This window comes from Aedes albopictus, chromosome 3 (genome assembly GCF_035046485.1).
Source record: "Aedes albopictus strain Foshan chromosome 3, AalbF5, whole genome shotgun sequence".
In the NCBI taxonomy this organism is placed as follows: domain Eukaryota; kingdom Metazoa; phylum Arthropoda; class Insecta; order Diptera; family Culicidae; genus Aedes; species Aedes albopictus.
Window position 1 is genome coordinate 395,979,340 of NC_085138.1, and position 9,428 is coordinate 395,988,767.

Here is a 9,428-nt window from a genome sequence, read left to right on the forward strand (position 1 = left end):
CTGATTAAATAGAGTAAAAAATATGCATTCCAAAGGGTGGGCAGATCGAATATGGTTTTAGTAAAGATTTTATGCATTTTAGTATTTTCCAATCTCTCCGTGTACAGTTGATATGTTGTTTGAGCACTCGTTAGGTGATAATTTGCATCATTGATTGCGGGAACTACCGCGCGATCACACTACACTGAACGAAACCCCCCGCCCAAGACCGACTGAGAGGCGATACGATCACGCCCCTTAACGACACTCGGTCGGAAACCGTATGGTCCACCGACCGAATGATGTCATCTTAAAATCGGATGACAACGATATGGAAATAGAATGTCGACCATATGGTCGAGCAACTTTGTTTTTTAGCGATTGATAACAATAATGTCACCGCTATCGTTTTCAAAAAATATGTGCTTAGTGGCCAGGGTACCCTTGCGGGCACCCTCTTCAAAAATTATGACATGTCCAGGATAGGACATGCGAAGCAAAATCGTCAATGTCCCGGGTGTCACGATTAAGGAACTTGTTACGCTATCGATGAATAAATTCGATGCATCTGTGTGGCCTTCGCTCTGCAACTAATATTCATTCACATAGCGTGCGTCGACTCATACGCGAATAGGATGATCGTCATCCGCTTTTTGGGATGATTGCCGTATGACTGATTCGTCATTCGAAAACACGATTTTGATAATTTGGACTGGATGGTCGGACAAATCAGTCGATTTCGGGATGGGGTTTTCGTTCAGTGTACTGCCACAGCGCTGCCTATAAGATACTCTCTCAAATTTTATGCCGCCGTCTATCACCGATTGCAAGAAAGTTCGTGGGGCAATATCAGGCTGGATTTATGGATGAACGCGCTTTAACGGGCCATATGTTCGCCATCCGCCAGGTGTTGCAGAAATGCCGCGAATACAACGTGCCCACACATCACTTGTTCATCTATTTCAAATCGGCGTATGATACAATCGATCGAGAACAGCTATGGCAGATTATGCACGAATACGGATTCCCGGATAAACTGATACGATTGATCAAGGCGACGATGGATCGAGTGATGTGCGTAGTTCGAGTATCAGGGACACTCTCGAGTCCCTTCGAATCTCGCAGAGGGTTATGGCAAGGTGATGGTATTTCGTGCTTGCTGTTCAACATTGCTTTAGATAGAGGGTGTAATAAGGAGAGCGGGGATAAACACGAGTGAGACGATTTTCACACAGTCCGTTCAGCTGCTTGGTTTCGCCGATGATATTGATATTATTGCTCGTAAATTTGAGACGATGGCGGAAACGTACATCCGACTAAAGAGTGAAGCCAGGCGAATCGGATTAGTCATTAATGTGTCGAAGACAAAGTATATGATGGCAAAGGGCTCCAGGGAGGAATCACCGCGCCCACAACCCCGAATTCATATCGACGGTGATGAAATCGAGGCGGTTAAAGAATTCGTGTACTTGGGCTCACTGGTGACCGCCGACAACGACACCAGCAGAGAAATTCAGAGGCGCATTGTGGCAGGAAATCGTTCTTACTTTGGACTCCGCAGAACTCTACGATCGAATAAAGTTCGCCGTAACGCGTAACACGAAGTTAACCATCTACAAAACGCTGATTAGACCGGTCGTCCTCTATGGGCACGAAACACGGACCCTATGTGCAGAGGACCAACGCGCCCTTGGAGTTTTCGAACGGAAGGTGTTGCGTACCATCTACGGCGGAGTGCAGATGGAAGACGGGACTTGTAGAAGGCGAATGAACCACGAGCTGCATCAGCTGCTGAGAGAACCAACCATCGTCCATACCGCGAAAATCGGGAGGCTACGGTGGGCGGGTCACGTCATCAGGATGTCGGATAGCAACCCGACTAAAATGGTTCTCGAGAGTCATCCGACCGGTACAAGAAGACGTGGAGCGCAGCGAGCTAGGTGAGTCGACCAAGTGGAGGACGATCTGCGGACCCTACGCAGAGTGCGGAACTGGAGACAAACAGCCATGGACCGAGTGGCATGGAGGCGGCTACTATGTACAGCAGAGGCCACCCCGGCCTTAGCCTGATCGGTAAGGTAAGTAAGCACACACAAGATTGTGCCAATTACAGAGATATTATACTTTCATATTCAGCGTCCAAAATAATCTAGCGTGTCCTGTTCAACAGGCTGAGACCGCCCATAGTAATTTGTCCCTTACCGCGTTAATGCAGGGATGGAGCGGCCCATCAACAAAATAGAGAGGGACTCTATGCGGTGGAGGTGGCTGCGCAGCAGCTTAACTGCATCATTAACTTTGCGTCCTCGAAGTCCAACACCAGCCCTGCTGATACTTCGACAGTCAATGATGGCCAAACAAAACCACGAGAAACCCATGAAAACTGTGGCAGCGGCAGAACTCGTGAAGTCAAAGGTTCCGAAGTCTACCCAGACTGGGGCCGTCGTATCCGTGGGTTTAGCCCGACTAGTAGATACTAGTCGGCCGATGAAGAGGTCCTTGGCGCAGGTTTCAAGGTAAGGACTCTTACAGCGGTGGCGACTCTGAAGGTGACAAACCTAGACGAGATCACTGTCGTGGAACAGCTTGTCACGGCACTGCGACAACAGTGAGAGGTGCAGGCTCGGCAGGGATACAGGTGGCTTTGGTATACCTACCTGTGGCGGACGCTAAAACAGGGAACCTCAAGAAGGGCTAATCGGTATGTCCACTGACCATACACGAGCCACCGGAGACGTGCTTCAGGTGCCTGGAACCAGGAAGCAAAACATGGAAATGCAAGGCCTTGACAGGAGCAAGTCGAATTATAGGCGTTGTGGAGGTAAAGGCCATAAGGCCATATGCACGAATCCTCCCAAATTAATTTGTTCCTGTAAATCAGCAAACAGCAAGCACCCGACAGGAGGCCCAAGTTGCCCGGTCTTCAGAGAGTCACAGCTAACAAAGTCACAATGCAGGTAATGCAGCTGAACCTGAACCACTGTGACGTTGCCCAGCAAATGTTGTCAGGCGGTCGCTTAGTGGGGGACGGATATCACCATCATACCAGACCCATACAGAATACCCGCCGGTAATGAGCAACGGAACCAAAATAGCGGCGATATGGACAACCAGGTAGTGGTCCAGGAATTGGTGTCAACATCTGACGAGGCCTTTGTGGTCGCCAAAGTCAACGAAGTCTTCTTCTGCTTCTGTAGCTCCTTTGTGTCTTCTCGGTGGTCGCAGCTGCTCGACTGAATGACGGTCGGTGCTAATAACAGATAACTTCAATGGTTGGGCCGTGGAATATGGAAGGCTATAACAGATCCTACCAGAGGCACTGGCCATGCTAGATGTACATATATCTGGCTGATGTCGATACAAAAAAAAATATCGAAACGGAGTGAAGTCAATGACCTAACAAGTAGTTCGAACCGGAGGATAAATGATGCCCTCACTCGCAGCAACCATCTGGCGGTTCAGCAGAGTATCGACTAAAGGGGAAGAGACGACCACGTCAATCCCTCGGAAGACAACATACTTCATCGAAGAAGTATTTATAGGGGCGATTCGTCATGGAGGAACCTCATCGGTTTTATGCAAAGCCACCATGGCTAGGAAAGTCCACCTTAGGAATCTGTGCCTTATCTGTCTATGGGCTTGCTAGATGATGGTTGCAGCGAGCACGTGCTGATAAGAAACTGGATGATTGAAAGGTGGCATTTGCGGCTGGCAAAATTGAGTGGAGGATCGAGACAAGCAAAAAGACCGGCTATGAGGGATTGTATAAGAGTGTCAAGGGTGATGTCTGTAGGGTCATGATGGCTATGCCATGAGGTAATGACTCCTACCGAGTACTCTCCAAAGATACTGGAGACGACTATCAAGTGGTGCTTTTCGCGGCATGACCCGAGCCATTGGCCTCCTCTCACATGAGTGTAGCGTACTTTAGCAGGCGATGGGGGAAGAGTCACCGATGAGGAACTTGCGGGGATTGCGTTGGTAAGGCACCTGGTCCAAACGGAGTTCCAAACCTGCCCTTAAAATTAGCTTATGCAGAGGATTCCGAGATGTCCAGATCTGCTATGTCTATCGGACAGTTGACCACGTGTATCCCTGTCGTGTCGACGGCCTAATAGGTTGAAAGCTCTTGTCATGGATCTCTGGAAAGTTCTGGGGTAGACAGAGGCACCATATTGCACATTCTTCTGCTGTTTAATCTGGTAATGAGAACCTTGCTATAGAAGGTCAAGTTGCGGTACACTGAGTATCAGTTCTCGGTATTGTCGGTGCAGTGTTCAGCGGGTGCCCTCCTAAAAGAGTGAGTCGCGAAGTCCGTAGCTGCAAGACTGGACAGTTAACCTCGAGGGTGCGAACTGCACCGGTTCATCTCCAATAACTTCTGATGATCCCTGAGATACGATAGGCTTTGCGGCAATGGGCACGGTATAGGGTTAGGTCTGAAGTAGTCTTTTCTCCTTCGTTGACGTAGAATGATGCAAGATTTTCATATATTCAGGTTATTAACTAAACGTCATAGTAGTTTGTGGGGAAATGTAGCGGTAAAGAAAGGAAGTGAATTTTGAAAGGAATTTTGGTTGTGTGGAAGTTGTTTTCAAAGTAGATCACGGTGAAAATAATAATGGTTGCACAGCTATCTCTGCCAAAAATCTTGGGAGGAGAACCCTGTTCCCTACGACCTGAGCATTCTTTTCAGAACCGCAACTGATGCTGAAAAGTATTACTTCCAAGTAAAAGCTAAGAAAAGCTATATCGGCACAAGTTGAAATAGGGTTTCGAACTATTTGCATACTCGTGTTAATTCCCGGCACATAATAGCAAAACAAATTAAAATATCACTTGATGGATATTTTCCAAACGCACTTCCGTGGGTTATCATCTCCCGCAACATACAAGCTACAGGTTCACTCGGAAGCAACATAAGTACTCAATCCAAACATTACACGCAGATGAGTGCACTTCATCAGCACACAGATAGTTGCCGAAGTGATTTCTCATTTGATTTTGCTGGAAGTTCGGCACTGGTGCCGAGAATCAGCGATGGACTAGATGCAGAAAACTCGTTCAAATTCAACTTTCCGGCAGAAAATCTTCACAACAATCTTCATAAATTGATGGTCATGGGTTCGATCCCAGCCCCGGCACTTGCAACTTTTCGTCAGTTGCTCTTCCCCTCGAGAGCGGCTAACACCTGACCCTCTTCTGAGCATATGCTCTAACGGACCCAGAAACTTGGATATCGGCTAACGGCAACTCATAATGGACCCACAATCGGACTGGAAAAGAAACAAGAGCCACACATCAACATCTTCGTGCCTACACAAATAATCATGTAATTTTAGGTGTCCTGAACCTGACATATACGAGCGTCTTCAAAGACCCAATTTTACAGGTCAAAACATGTAAATATACGTCTTCCAAGACATATACTTTCTTAGCATCTAGCAATCGCTAGAACCGATCTGATAGATAAAACATATAAAAGTAAAATATTGACATGCCTGGATTCGAACTCAGAATCTGCTGAATGTGAGCCACATCTTTTACCTCTCGACTATTGCACCGAGTTAGAAGGTGGCAGATGCAGATGATACTGATTCTACGTTTCTGGTGAAGTAGATTTGTTGACATCTAACGCAACCAACCAGGATTTACATGACGCACGTAAAATTGAGTCCAATTTGTGATTAATTCTTGAAAATGTTTACGTTCTTTGATGTTTCTGTCTCGTGCAAATTTCAGAATTTTTAAGTGTGTACCATTCTACCATGGACGACAGGGAAGAAAAGTGACAGCAGCGCAAAGGCACCAGTTCGATATAGTAGAATTAGAATAGAATACAGTTAGGCGCTGTACAAAGTGTATGTACAGCTGCTAATTGGAATCGCTCACGCGGTACCCTAGTGGACAAAAGGGCTGTAAATTAAGTTAACCCTCTAATACCCAATATACCGCCTTTAGACGGGGTATAGTTTGAGCATTTTTGTAATTTTTGTTTCGTGGAAAATCATTTTTTTTATATTTTTGGATGATATTTAGGACTGTTCGGTATATCTCAAAATGATTTTTGGTGTATTTTGAAACGTATTTACATTTTTTAAAAATCATTGAAAAATTGATGTTTTAGTCACCTTTTAGAAATCATTGTTTATTTTGTATTGAATCGCTACAATTAACATATTTTAAATTTTTCCCAAATCATTCTATCCTTGTTTAATAGTTTAAGGGAATCGAATACACTCTAAAATTATTTTTCTTAAAATTACACGGAAAATAAAATTTTCTGTGAAAAAAATTTAAAATAATAATATTTCAACAATAATCATAAAATCTCAAAATGTTTTCATCTCTAAAAATCCGTTCCCCAAATTGGCTTCCAGGAAAAATATAAAAGTGTGGGGATGTTCAAAAATAAAAATTAGAAAAATCAAAAACTGAAATTCACGAAATCGAGAATTAAAAAGAATCATCTTCCAAAACATGTTTAAATCGATTTTAGATGACGAAAAATGATATTTAGATCAAAATCAAAAATTTGGGTATTAGAGGGTTAAGTGATTGAAGAATAAAAAAAACAACTTCACACAATATCTGAATCAGATGGAGGAAGTGGACGAAAACGGTCGTTTCGTTGTGAATTTAGGACAATAGTCTATTTTACGAAACGACAACAGTGTTGATATTGATATTAACACTCACGGGCTTGGGCGCAACCTCCTGTCAAATTTTCATTCATGAAATGAGCGATCAGCTGATCCGAAACGTCTCGTAAAATGGCTCATTTTGTTTACCTGTAGTCATAGGCGCCAACTTAGGGGGGGCAAGCATAGGTTTGCCCCCCAATAATTGACGATTTTCTAATTTTCCCATACAAAAAGTCAGAAAAAACAGGCCTTGCCCCCCCAATAATTTGACCAAGTTGGCGCGTCTGCCTGTAGTGCTGGGAATGAGGTCTAAAACCCTAGATGAGGTAAGATAAAACAGCGGGTTAACCTAATCATAAACAAATATAATTTTTGAATGAAACAATGTTTTGATGAAAGATACATTTCCAAGTTATTTTGAAATCTTTTTCAAAACTTCGCGTGGTGAGCGTAAATGGATGGCAGCGTCTTATAGGAAACCCGACTGTACGAGAAAGGCAAAAGGAAACCTTTCACCAATTGACTTAACATTTCTAAGTATCATTTTAACCTCCAATTTTTTTGTTCCATTAGTTTTAAAAGATTTATCTGTGCCTGTTTTGGTCCGTTCAACTCCTACATGCACGATTACGTCTTGTAAAATCAAGCAAACCAACCAGAAAACACTCAGATTAGCACTGTTTTGAGCAAAACCAGTCATTATCCACTTACTCGCATGGTCAATCATAAAACAATAAACTAGACCTATATTGTGTAAACAGTTCACGTTTGATAATAACCACCAACGTGGTTGCTCCCACACAAATCCGTCGATGATCCATCAATGAGCTGGTTGTAGTGCTTCTTCAAATAGCACTTACATTGATCTGATTTTACATGACCAGGAGGTTCTCTCACTCTCACAAGATTTACTCTTTTAATTAGGAGGGCACACTAAACAAATTGTACACATGATATGATTGATTTTCTCACTTTAATTGAACTTAAAATAGAAGCTAAGGGGTACACAAATTACGTCACGCTATCAGGGGAAGGGAGGTTTTGTAGAGCGTGACCAGCCACCCATACAAAAAATATTGAGGTCCCATTCAAAAAGTGTGACATAGGGAGGAGGGGGGGTTGAAAAATGTCGATTTTTGCGTGACATAATTTGTGTATCGCCCCTAATCCTGTAAATTACAAACTGTATGTTTCTGAGGCTGCATATATGAAATGTACAGGATAATCCTGTACATCCTGTACAGGAAAGCCTTGTAACAGAACCTTATGCCTGGTTTAGACAGTGCAAGTGACTGGATTCAAGTCAATGGAAAATGCCCAATTGAATGCGAATTGAACGTGTAAACACCACCATTCATCTCACATGAGCAACTCACTTGACTTGAACGAAAGTTGAACATGTTGAACTTTTCCATTCAAGTCAAACGAAACCGTCTCACTTGCCCCGTCTAAACTCGCGATTCATGTGAGCTGATTTCAAGTCATCTGTCAGTGAGATGAATTCAATTCAGTTTGCTTACGCTCCGCACGAGTTGAACAATGTAAACCCTTGCTTAAACTGAGATGCTTTCAAGAGCATTCAAGTGAACACTCAAGTCATTCGCTCAGTCTAAACACATCATTCCATTGGATTGAACATCTTTGAGAAGTTAGCAAGTGGAATGCTCGTTTCAGTTGAACAATGTAAACCAGGCATTACCGTGCGTTTTACCTTCAAGAAAATCTATCACTTCTATGATTCAATTCGGGTAAAACTCTTTAGCGTGCTTGAAATTTTCAAATGGAACCAAACCGCGCATGTTTGCCAACGAGCGAATATCGTACGGTACAATCGGACGAGTCTGCTGGTTCGCCAGCAGCGGGCCATCTATACATTCTAGAGGCGGCACGCAGAAGTAAACAATTTGAGAGTTTTTTGCCCCTGTTCTTTACGTCAGCCGGTTGATCTGTGCTTGTCGGAGATGTACGGTAGGAAGGTGTAAACACTGCTGGGAATATGCTACCGAAATTTTTGCGACTCTATGCGGTTGACACCATTCTTTTCACTTGACGCAGGTGATGCAGAACAAACGACACATGTGACGTCAGAATCTCTTAATGATTCAGATGTTACTTCCTACGTGAATTATTCATTGAGTGTTGCATTGATTTGTCACCATTCTCAGAAGCAGTAATAAGTGATCACATCGGTTACCAAGCACTTCTTGCCGTCAGCTCTTACATTTACACTTTCACAACTTCAGATTAGTAACTTCAAGCACTTTCACTGTAATTGACCGTAAACTTTCCGGTGGCGTGTTCGCGAAACCGTTCCGACATCTGTTTACCTCACGACTCGAATGAAAATCTTCATCGAACGAGCGCAGTTCTTTTGCCGTGGCCGTAGGGAAGCCGGAAAACACACATCGAGCCGCCGTACGAAAAGAGAAACGTAAACTGTTATACGCAAAACATGCTGATGGGAACGGGAGCATATCACCATTCACGCCATACGCCAACGTATGCGTATGTCCTTATCCTCCATCACACTCACACAGACTCATGCGCAATAGCAAAGGATAACAGAGTTGCCGCGGTCTGGTGATGTATGACGTCACGTGGCAGGTCATGTTTTGGTGAGTGACGTTCCAAGCAGCACCAAACATATGAATATGGTGTACTTCCACTGAGCATGTTCGGTTCTGAGTTCAATACAATTGGCTGGACGTGAACGTACCACTTTGAGGGGAAATTGGCGGTAAAAGATACTGGGAAGAACTCGAAATAGGAATAATTCCAGTCTTTTAGATGCTAATTCATGCTTTC

The 9,428-nt window shown here is 43.8% G+C and overlaps 1 protein-coding gene across 2 annotated transcripts in view; it reads right to left on the minus strand.

Moving 5' to 3' along the window:
• LOC109417172 (long-chain-fatty-acid--CoA ligase 6) overlaps positions 1 to 8,964 on the minus strand; it is a 107,123-nt gene extending 98,159 nt beyond the window's left edge. The window contains exon 1 of one of the 2 annotated variants that reach the window (XM_029875432.2): positions 8,845 to 8,964. The gene's annotated coding sequence lies outside the window, so the exon portion shown is untranslated. Of the gene's footprint in view, positions 1 to 8,817 lie in introns of both variants that reach the window. The other variant, XM_029875430.2, reaches the window with a different exon arrangement.
• Between the last annotated feature and the right edge of the window lie 464 nt (positions 8,965 to 9,428).